Here is an 11,799-nt window from a genome sequence, read left to right as displayed (position 1 = left end):
GGTGGGGCCTGGGCGGAGCCGAGTCTGGGGGCGGGGCCTAGCTTATGGGGCGGGGCCGGGGCCAAATCCCAACCCCCAGCTCTCTGCAGCGCCGCGCACCCGCGGAGTCTCTCCCGCGCTGTGGGCGCCGAGGCTCTCCCTGCCTCGCGAGCGTGGACCTGGGCTGGACACCCAGCGCCCACCGGTGGAGTCCCGGCCCAGGCCTCGCGGAGACTCGTTTTCCCCCTGACTCGGGATTCGCGCCAGCGCAATGGACGGAGGCGGTGGAGGGACGTGGGGCGGTGAAGGGACGTGGGGCAGTGAAGCGAAGCCGCAGTTTCCCGCCCACACCTTTGTAGAGGCCTCCGCGGCGTCGGGGCCGGGTGGGAACGCGCGCGGCTACAGGCTGCGGCTTCGGCCGAGCCAAGGTCACCACCGGCTCTCAGGTTCCGGGACGTGACCGAGCGCGGGGCGAGACCGCATCATCGCCTAGGGACGCCGCGGAGTTCCCAGCCGCGGTCTCTTGCCATAAGACGATCCTGCCTTGAGCGTTAGCGCGGGCGCGGGACCGAGTGGGTACCAAGCCCGAGTCCATCCACCTCGCGCGCATTGCTGCACTCGCTGTGCCTCGGTTTCCTCATGGTAGCTAGCGTCAAAAGGCGTGGAAACAGTAAATGGAAGAAAACCACATGGGTCTGGCCATATAAGGGCTAACGGAGTCACCGGGTATCAGCACCGACAGCCATCTCTACATAAGTTTCTCCCTTCGGGTTGCAGTAAAGTTATTGGAAGAGGAGTTCACAAACGAGTGAATCCTGAGAAGTGCTGGGTAAGGGAAAGAGGGCGGGCTGGGGAGGGAGCCCAGCAGCCCCAGCTCTGCAAGGAGCCAGCCTCTTCCTGTGTCTGGTGGGGTACTCAATGGAGAAAGACGAAAGGTGCTGGGGTGTATGGGGAAATGTGTGTGTGCCACATTCAGTTATTTGTGTCTTCCTTCCTGGAGCTGTTGGATGTGGTTTGCCCACTCATCTCTCATCCCCAGAGGCCCTGGTGATGGCCTCAGTGTCCAGGTTGTCTGCATGTAAAGCTCTACTCCTGGAAGCTGGGTGAAGGTCCGGCTGCTGCCAGTATTGCCCTTCAGGAGAAAAACCCAGCGACCATTGATCCTGGTCAGAGAAGACTCCTTGGAAAGGATGAGGAACTTTGCGGGAACTGGGACCTTGCACATGAATGCCAGGCTGGGGCAGCACCAGGAGTGGACAGGAGCACTCTGCAAATATCTCCCCCAGGTAGAAGGAAGTTGGCTCTATGCAGACCTGGCTTATGAACATTAGAGGTAGTAGGAGGCTGGGAGCAGAGCTGATGCCCTGGAAGCCCTCCCCATATCAGAAGCAGGCCAAGCTGGGTGCCAGTGGCTCAGGCCTGTAATCCTAGCTATTCCGGAGGCAGAGATCAGGAGGATTGAGGTTTGAAGTCAGTTCGGAGCAAATAGTTCACAAGACTCTATCTCAAAAAAACCCATCACAGAAAAGACTGGTAGAGTGGTTCAAGTGGTAAGAGTGCCTGCCTAGCAAACATGAGGCCCTGAGTTCAAACCCCAGCACTACCAAGAGAAAAAAAAAAAAAAAGCAGGGCTAAACTGGTGTTTCCAAAAGTTAATTCTGGATCTATATATCCCCTGAAATGTTACTGTCACAATATTTTTCCATTAACCAATTGTGAATTTTATTTAAAGGGTAAGTTTACTTTTAAAGAAAGTAATCAGTATTAATTACCTTAAAGAGGTCACCATAAAAATAGATAAAAGAAAATGAAATGGTGTTAAGTTCTGAGCAAATACTGTTGCCTGCTGAGGATCTGAACTTCAGGCCGCCTCCAACCCTACCAGGGACTCACAGGAAACCTCAGAAATTACCATCTAAAGGTGAGTCCAGGGCAAACATTCCAGCCTGTTAATGCAAAGCTCAGACCCTGTCCTGGCCTTCAAGGCTAGCCCAGGTGCCCAGGTACCTCGAGGCACCCCTGGGGCACCTGTGTGTCCTTAGACCTCAGCTCAGGTCTCACCCTGTGCAAACTGCCCACTGGGCTGTGACTGAGAGCACTGTGGGGACAGAAGATCTGGCACTGCAGGCTCCAGGGGCAGCCTCCTTGAAGAGGCTGCTCCATCCTGCGTCTTGCCAGGGAAGAAGCAGGAGGGGAGGGCAGGGAGGAGGCCCATACAAGGTCAGCCACAGGGCACCACAGCGACTTGGAACAAGGCAGACTGATTGTGTGTCCTGGGACACTCTGAACTCAATACGTTGTATCCCGCAGGGCTTTTTGGAGAGGAAATAATTTAAAGGAAGATAACCCAAGTCTGCTGGCTCCCTTGTGGCCTCACAGGGGTACATTGCTGTGTGCCAGGGAATTTGGGAGTCTTGAGCAGGTGTTTCACAGTTTTAGGGCCAAACTATTGTCCCCTGATACCATGTTCAAAGGCACCCCCAAAGAACTGAAAAGCGATTATTTTGTAGTTACAGGTGCCTCCCCATCCCCCCCAGACTTCTGTGTCTTATGGACATTGCCACTGCCAGGAAAACTCATTCTAGACCAGAAAGAGAAGAGAGAGAAAGTGTGTGTGTTTCTGGGTCCTCAGTGCCCCAGTGCAGAATCTAACCTGCAAAAATTGGCAGAGGTGATCTGACCGGGTGGCATCTGACAACCATCAAGAGTGGCTGTTAGTGTTTTATTGGAGAATGCTTGGAGTTTCAGAAATGATGAAGATATCTTGGGGGACAAAGTCCCAGGCTTCAACCTGGAGAAAGTCGTTTAAAAGTATTTAAAGTTCGGGTTTCACTGTTTTGCATGAGAAAGATGATATTGCTGAAGGTTGAAGGGGATCAGATTCAAGGTGAACCCAGGGAGAGTAGGTGTGGAGCGCACTTTGATCTGTTAGATGCTGTGTTCTTTAAGGAGTTACTATTACTGTATAGCCCAGAGGTGGGCTGGCATGGCAGCAGACACAGGGCCTACCAGGGAAGAGAACCTTAAAGTCAGAGTAGTCTTAGGAAAAACTCAGCCCAGAGTTGTCCAAACTTCTGAGATAGTCATGCTGCTACAGGAATTAAGACTGGTGGGTGAGGGGAAGCCATAGGAGGCTGTGAGGGTCTTTGGTAGCAAGATGCCAAGGATTTCCTATCCTCGAAATCCTAATTCCATCCTGGGGACTTGGCAGGTGTGGCCAGAACGCTCTGCCTGCTGACCCTGGCCTTGGGCACTGAATTGACTTTCCTGGGCCTCAGTTTCCTGCCCTTCTCACAGGGCTCTGTATGGTGCTGGGTGCGCTGCAAGGCCTCCCCGTGAGCTGTCATCCTCCCCATTTTTTGTGGATGCTGCTCTATTGAGCTTCTGAGGGGAACTTAGAATATGGGTTCACTGGACTGGGACCCAGGCCAGTTCTGTGCAAATGCTCAATGGGTCTGGTGACAGTGACCATCCTCATGAGCAGCCCCCTTACAGCCACAACCCTCCTTACTGTCCTCACTCTGTGTCTTCTGCAGCAAATGACTCTGAGAGAGAGAATTTCAGTTCAATCTTTGTCTTTTTTCAGAAACTCTACCACCATACAAAGCAGTTGCCAGGGAACTGGATTCCAGCACACTGGACCCCCAGTCCTCCAAAATGCTGGTGGATGTGGGTGGGAATTTGCTCTGGGGGTAGATATGCAGATAAATCCAGGTGAATAACACTGCATTTAACTTGCCACCCAGGCTGTCCTTGATGGGTGATGGTTGCTCTGGCCTGGCAACCAAGCATGGATTCTGGCTTATTCCCTCAGCATAGCTGGGGCAAGCAGCTACGTGTGCTATCAAGTTTTCTTTAGAAGCCACAACTAACCTCCCAGTGCTCAAAGCCTGATGCTAGAGATTAGGTTTTTGGTAGAAAGACTTGGAGCCTGGACTTCCCTGTCTGGTAAGACAGCTCCAACACAAGACTTGAGGCTCCTGGTCAGGCGAGAAGGCCACTCCACACTAGTTGGCTCTGTTACCTGAGGCTGGAGAGTTCCAGATGTTCCTTGGTTCTTGGATACAAAGTCTAATAATAAAAATAAAATACCGCCCCAGGTTCAGCAAAAGAAGCACCAAGAAGAAGATAGTAAAGTGATTTTTTTCTTTTCTTTTTTTGGGGGGGGGGCTGTACTGGAGTTTCAGCTCAGGGCCTCCCACTTGCTAGGGAGGTGCTCTACCACTTGAACCACACCCTCAACCTGTAAAGTGATTTATTAGCAAAGCGGGGGATTAAACCTCTAGAGGTGAGGTAGGCAGTTTTGGTTAGGACCAATTTCATGGAAATGTAGGGGCTTGGAGTTGGGGTCTTTTTGTTTGTTTTTTGGCGGTACTGGGGTTTGAACTCAGGGCCTACACCTTGAGCCACTCCACCAGCCCTTTTTTTTTTTTGGTGAAGGGTTTTTCGAGAAAAGGTCTTGCCAACTATTAGCATAGGCTGACTTTGAACCGTGATCCTCCTGATCTCTGCCTCTGAGTAGCTAGGATTATATATGTGTGAACCACCATGGCACTCAGCATCAGAGTTTTAATCCAACAGGATGGGATTATGAGGTAGTATGAAATTGAGCCCTCTCTGTGGGCCCTCCCTAAATGACTTGTTAACTCCTCAGTGGCTGTGGGAAGGCAGGGCCTTCTGTTTGATCCTCATTGCCCTCCCTGGTTTAGGCTGCCAGTGTGCTGGTGGAAGGTCATGTATCAGTCATTATGCCCTCGGGAGCAGGACATGTCCTATATGTAGGGAGGATACAGGGCCATTATGTCACTGTTGCTCCAGCAGGCCCTCTGGGGTTTTTGAATAGAATTGTGTGGCCTGGGGCATTTCCTTGTTCCTGCTGGTACCTATCTAGCTAAACTCCATGCCAGCTCTGTAGCACTGGCATTAGGAACCTGCAGCATGAGTCCTATGCCTGCAAAATAACAGCCCTGTCCACACCCAGGGCCTTGGCTCCCCTATTCCCTGAGGTCAATTTGAATTTTGCTGGTGATCCACTTGTGAGGTCTCTGCTTAACTTTTACAGAAGCAAATGTCCTTGCTGGCCAGAGGGCATCAGGAACTACCCAGGCCTGCCCAGCTCCTGCCCTGCCTGTCTGGAGTGGAGGTGGGAGGTGAGGGAGAGGGTCCATGTGGCAGAGACCTCACATCAGGAAGGACTTGGCACTAGGTAAGCCACTGTCTTATTCCCCATGCGTGTAACTACTGGACCTGCAGCCGGACAGGCCCTGTCAAGCCTTGCTGGCTCTTCCCCAGCCCACGCACCAGTAGCTGCCTTGTGACTGACAAGGTTAAATTGTATTATGGGCGTTTTCTGTTAAAAGCATTAGCTGCAAGCACTCAAGTCTTCAGGAGTCTGCTGGGATCTCAGCTGGTGGCAGCAGGCACACCCTCTCCCTGCCTCTAAGGCCTACCTGGGGCGGCATCTTTTCCACTAAGTTGTACCTCTCCAGGTAAGCTGCAAGGGAGCTAACATTTGGGGATTTTGCCAGAGGATATAGGCAGTTTTCTCCTACTCTCTCAATACTCCAGTTCCCAGCAGGCTTTCTCCCTGGCAGAGGTGTGAGGCATGACCAGCTCTGCCCTTTAGAAGGTCCCTTGTCATGTGCAGAGTGGTCAGCATGAGGTGGGCTGCTGGGAAAACTGTTGGGAGTATTGGCATAAAAGAACCTGCTGGTCTCTGAGGGTCCTCCCTGAGAAGTGTACGTTCTCTACAGGTCCAAGGACCCTGGCAGAAATGAAAACCATATCCAGCTGTGCCAACTTAACCTGACCTGGAAGATGACACCCAGAGAGTCAGGTGAGCTCAGATGAGTTATGAGAGAGAAAGAGAGACAAGAAATCTTCCAGAACTGTCTCTGATTAGGTACCACTGAATCAACACCCTGAAGGCCAGCTAGGCCTTTCCTGCTTAGGAGACACAACATCTTCATTTTCCCACTCCAGGGTAGAAATGTGATTTTTCTGGCCAGCTGAGAGGCTTGGATGTTCTAGCAGGGATGAGGAGAGTGGCTCAGTTTCCTGCCCCCAGGTCTGTTCTGTCCACAGGAAGCAGAGTGGCTCGTGGTTTTGCCAGGACCCAGGGGGATCTGGGTCTGTGGGCCATGGCTGGACCTCCTCTGGGCACTCAGCATGGCCAGCCTCTGCCTCTTGCCCATCTCCTCCCTTGGCTGCTCCTGTGGCTGGGCCTAGGGCAGGTCACCCTTCGGTGCCACTGCAGCTGCTCCTTTTCCCAGAGCTGCTCTCCTCTGTCTTCCAGATGCTCCTGACTCAGCCAGTCAAGCCACTGAAAACTTTTGAACTTTGGTGACCTCTGAGTCACCCTCCCTGCCTCTTAAGATGCAGTCACATCTGCTATCCTCTCCCCAGTACTAGTTCAGTTTGCTCTGCCTCCAAGGACTCTTCTGTCCCCACCTACCAGGTGCCAATCAGAGCAGCTTCTCCCAGAACCATCTCTAAGTTTGTCCTCTAGGTCCTGCTTCCAGGACCTGGCAAGCACTACTGTGGCCAGCCCAGGGTTGTCTTCACTTCTTTTTTCAATGTGCATGACCAGGGACCACCCACACCCTGGCCCCTGTGGCCATCTGCATCCTAGCCAGCCTGTGTTCAACACCAGGCATCCATGTTTCGCCCTTGGAGCATGAATCAGATGTCCTCCACATGCCCTTGGGAGTATTATGGGTCTTAAATCTGCCTCAGACACGTCATAGCCCAGGGCTTCCTCCTTGGCTGGACTTGCTGTCTCCCAAGCTCAAGTGCAGAACCTCAGTACAGTGCGTGCCCGCAGCTCATGCCCAATCATTTGTGTCCCCATCTGCATGTTCTGCCCTCCACCCTCCATGTTGCAGTTCCCATGCAGTACCTCTGCCTGCTGGTTCTACCTGGTCTCCTGGACTCGTCCACCTGCTCAAAGCCCATGCTCTGTGCAGCAGCAAAGCCACATTACTCTCTAAGACCAACTATGACTGTCATTCTCTGCCCCCTGGGCAAGGACAGAGCTAAAGACCTGCAGATGAGGTCACTCCACCCAGACCCTTCTGAGACATCCCACTCTCACACCCCTGCTTGCCTCCCTCCAGGGTACTTCCCGCTCTGCCTGTTTTCCCGCTCTGCCCCCATCTGTCTATCTGTCTGTCTGTTCTCTGTCTCTATCTCTCATTTATCTTCTCTTCCTCCTCTTTTTGTCTCAGGAATTTTACTTATTGCAAAAGCAATATAACAGCATTAAAGGAAACTTTTAAAGGCTTGTAGCCATGTAACAGGAACATAGGGGCTGTTTTCCCATATTTCCTCTGGTCTGAGCCCTAGGCACCCATGTCTGATCACAGTAAGGGAGAGGATGGGGGTGCGGTCTCCTTCTGCAGGCTGGTTCACATTTGCCACGTTGCTATGTCCTCATTACATCCTCTAGCCCTGGCCATGTGCATGGACGCACATGGTGCCATTTTTGTTTGGTCAATACAGACTGTACCTGCTCAGGTATTTTGTCTTTATCTTAGGGAAGGAACTGGCAGCAGTGATAACAGCAAGTAGGGGACACCTACGTAGCTTTCTGATAGAATAACCTGGCACTGCCTGTAAAAGGGGTCTGCTTAAGGGGTACAGGCCTTTGGGGTTGTGAGTGGGGAGCAGCTGAATAACTGACAGGTGAAGGAGGTTGTCATTGTAGTAGGAATGTCTAGCCACCATCCAGGAACCAAGGAGTAGTCTTCACTTTGCCCACAGCCTTGCACACCTGGTGCCTGTTCTAGGGAGGGTGGGGTTACCATTAGGAAGGTGCGTTGGGTGGAGGAGGGCAAGCGCTAATGACTCTTAACAGCCTAAATTGACCCACCAGGCTAGAGTCGCCTGGTCTTAAAAATCCACTGGGGGGAGAAAGAGTGTCTCTTAGGGTGGGCCCATCCCAGGGCAGAGGGTGCTTTTCCACATGTGGGCAGCCTGATACCCAACCATTCACACCAGCACACCTCCGTTCATCCAGACCCCAGCTATCGCTCAGCTCTTCCCATGGTCCTCCATCAGCCATTCAGCCCTTGGGAGGAGGCTCCCCTAAGCCACCAGCTCCCCAGTTCTCCTTCCTGTCCCTCTTCCTATTTCCATTTCTCCTTCCAGGTGTGACCTTGTTCTGCCTACTGTCTGTCTCTGCCCCAGCTAACCCGATCCCAGCCCAGGTCTCCTCACTCCTATGGCCACAGCTGTCCACACTGTCCCTCCAACTTCAGCCCAGGCTCCCCACAGGTCCACCCAGCTTTGCATTCACAGAAGGCTACTCCTCCTCACAGAACCCCAGGCCTAGAAGCCAAGAGAGGCGTGACAGTCTGGAACAATACCGTTGCTGGGCTTCTGTGGCTTTGTGCATGGCTACATTCCCTTCTATACTTGTTTCTGTGTGCCAGGTGGGGCACTTGGCTTCTGGTGGATTCTTCCACCGCCACCCCCACTCCCACCAGCCCCACTACTGCCCAGTGATCCTCCCCACCCCGATCCAAGCCCAGTCCGTTTGTTCCTGGGGATCCTTCCCCAGGAGAAGAGATGCTTCTCTGTGCCTGCTCTTAATTTAGCCTTGCTACCTGCACTTACAGCCTGTCTCCCCTTTCCCTGTGTTGGCAAACAGTAGTACCAATGCCAGAACCTGCTTCTGGAGGGGAGCTGGGGGAGCAGCCTGGGAGGCTCAGGTTGGCCAGGACTAGATCCAGGTTCTCAAACTGGAATCTGAGAAGAATGTAGCCATCTCCCTGCTGGTAACTTTTGCCCTTTCAGGAGTTTTTTTTTTTTTTTTTTTTAAAGTTAATTCTAAAAATTGACCAAAAATGGCATATATTTACATTACACAATATGGCGTACATTGTGGAATGATTTCATTGTGCTAATTTGCTCAGGTAGCTGTGAATTGTTTTTTGCCAGCATGAGAATATTTAAATTTCCTCTTAGCAGTTTCCAAGAGCACAAAACATTGTTACTAACTATGATCTGGTGAGGTACAATAGCTCTGGAGAACTTCCTCATCTTATAACTGAAACTTTGTATCCTTTGATCAATATCTTCACACATCCCTGCCTCTCTAACCACCATTGTACTGTTTTTATGACTTAGGCTTTGTCAGATTCCTCATATAAGTGAGATTATAATAGTGCTGGTGGCCACACCTGTAATCCTAGCTCAGGAAGCAGAAATCAAGAGGATCGTGGTTCAAAGCCAGCCTGGGCAAATAGTTAGTGAGACCCTATCTCAAAAAACCCATCACAGAAAAGGGCTGTCAGGGTGACTAAAGTGGTAACACTGCCTGGCAAGTGTTATGCCCTGAGTTCAAACCCCACTGCAGCCAAAAGAAATAAATAAAAGTAAGTGAGATTGTGTAGAATTTATCTTTCTGCATCTGGCTTATTCTATTTAACATAACATCCTCCAGCTTCACCCATGTCATTGCAAATGGCAGAACTTCCTTTTTAAAGTTAAATAGTATTTCACTGGTATATTTACTGCCTTTTCCTTGTCTGTTCATTTGTTGATGGACACTTGGGTGATTTCTTGGCTACTGTGAACAGTACTGCAATAAACACAGGTGTATAGCTGTCTCTTCAATAGCCTGGTTTTATTTCCTTTGGACATATACCCCAAAGGGGGATAGCTGGGTCATATGGTGATTCTATTTTTAGGTTTTTGAGGAACTCCTAGTATTTTCCATAATGACTGTACTAATTTGCATTCTATCACCAACACTAAGGGAAATAAGTTACTCATAAAAGAATAAGTACCATATTATTCCACTTATAGGAAGTCCCTAGTTTACTGTACGAATTACATCTTATTCTTAAAATAGTTGTTAAAAATCCCTTTATGGGCATGTTGTGTGTGTGTTGCAGGCTGGGGCCGGGTGTACAGTCCCTATAAGCACTGTATTAGCAGACCTGGGTCAGGTTATTACACTTGAGAAATAGATATCTGCTTTGTGACCTTCAGCAAATATCTCAACCTCTCTGAGCCGCAAGATTTTTATCTTCAAAACAAAGACACTAAGAATATTGACCTCATAGGGCTGTTGGAAGAATCAAATGAGATGACACATGAAAAGGGTCTTTCCACTGCCAGGGTTAGGATCATGTAACACAGTGATGCACCCACACTAAGTGGACCTCAAACCCTGAAGTGGACTGGGTCTTGGGCTCAGGGAAGATGGAGCCCACAGAAGAGTTAGCACACAGCTAACTTAGGGGGGTGATGGAATACACAGAAAATGCAGCAGGGCATTGGAACACAGAATGCTGGTGAGGCCAATCCAGGCCTCCTAGCTGGCTGTTTTGACAGAGCCCTGAGGAGTCAAGTGCATGGATGACCAGCTTGCACTTGAGGGAGGAGCGGGAGCACAGGCCCAGAGGCAGGGGAAGAAGTGGTCGTGTGGCCGGAGCAGAGCGAGGTGGAAACAGGTGACTCCTAGTCTCTGGGCCATTGCACATGTGCTGAGGCCTTGAATGATTGCTTGTGCTTGGACCTTGGTTCTGACTGGCTGAGAAGCTGGCACTGGGCATTTGTGCCAGGCTGGGCTCCTGACAGCATGTTTCATGCTTGGCTGAGTAAGGTGGGAGGGCTACTGCTCAGATCTGGTTAGCCAACACCTGGTGACCAATGGTTCACGGCCTGTTGCATCAGATCAGGGAAATGGAAAAACCCCGGGAGTGTTCTTACGTGTCTCCCTCAGAACCCTCATTAGCTGTGACTCTAAAAGGCACAAAAGTCATTAGTTCCCTTCTCTCCAGGACGCAGTTATGGTGATGGAGGCAAGTGTCCAGGGGTGTTTCTGCTTCCTGGGTCCCTGGCTATGGGGATGAACTTGGAGTACCCAGGTCTGTTTACACTGAACAGACTTTTTTCTTTTTTTTAATCTTTTGTTTGCTTGTTTTTGGTGGTACTGGGGTTTAAACTCGGGGCCTTCTGCTTGTTAGGCAGGTGCTCTACCACTTGAGCCACTCAGCAGTCCTTTTTATTGAAGCATTTGTTCAGGATAGGGTCTCATGAACCATTTGCCCGGGCTGGCTTTGAACCGCAATCTTCCTGACCTCTGCCTCCCAAGTAGCTAGGTGCCGGGCTCTTCTCTTGCTTTATAGGGAAAAAATGACAATGGTGGTAGTGATGGTGGTGATGCTGATGGTGCACACAGAGAGGAACAAGTGATGACAATAGTGACAAAGCTGTGTAGTCTTGATTGTGCCACCCTCCTCCCAGAACACAGTAAAAAGCTCGACATTCACCTGGAGAGTAGTGGGAGCCAAGGGGAGATTTAACTGCCCTGAGTCATGATTTGATGTACATTCACAGGAGATCTTGCTGTCAAGGAGGCATTGGTGGGAGTAGAGACCAGAATGGCTACAAGGAGAACCAGCAAGAGGTGATGGAAAGGAGCAGTGAAGAGAAGGCAGCAGAACTAGAGGTGTTTTGGAAATTGGGCCCAGGACTCACTCTTGGACCGGAGGTGGTGGGAGCGGTCTGGGCTGGAGGTAAGAAACATGGCATTACCTGTGGCGATCATGTAGCATTTGTGTAGGCCAGGGTTGGGGTGTCCAGGTGGGGATTAGCAGAGGGGTAGGATCCTGGGAGAGAGGTACCAATGAGGGAGAAGGTGGGTCAGAGTCAGAGGGAGAAGGGAGCATCAATTCTGGCCCTAGGTGCTCCCAGCGACTGCACCCAGGGCTGATTGGGAGGGTGGCTGTGAGGTCTTGACCTCTTAGGTCCTGAGAGGCCGTGGAAAGTCACATCCACCTCAGAGCTCAGGTTCTCTACTCTAAAGCT

At 51.0% G+C, this 11,799-nt stretch overlaps 1 long non-coding RNA gene across 7 annotated transcripts in view; it reads left to right on the top strand.

Moving 5' to 3' along the window:
* The first annotated feature begins 102 nt into the window (after nt 1-102).
* LOC141423442 (uncharacterized) overlaps nt 103-11,799 on the top strand; it is a 30,480-nt gene continuing 18,783 nt past the window's right edge. For 3 of the 7 annotated variants that reach the window (XR_012448340.1, XR_012448339.1, XR_012448335.1), the window contains exons 1-3: nt 819-5,468; nt 5,733-5,815; nt 11,329-11,507. This is a non-coding gene — a long non-coding RNA (uncharacterized lncRNA). The other 4 variants (XR_012448336.1, XR_012448341.1, XR_012448338.1 and 1 more) reach the window with 4 other exon arrangements.

This window comes from Castor canadensis, chromosome 5 (assembly GCF_047511655.1).
Source record: "Castor canadensis chromosome 5, mCasCan1.hap1v2, whole genome shotgun sequence".
NCBI lineage: Eukaryota > Metazoa > Chordata > Mammalia > Rodentia > Castoridae > Castor > Castor canadensis.
The sequence above is the reverse complement of the archived record's forward strand: the minus strand, read 5'-3'. Positions and strand labels throughout refer to the sequence as shown.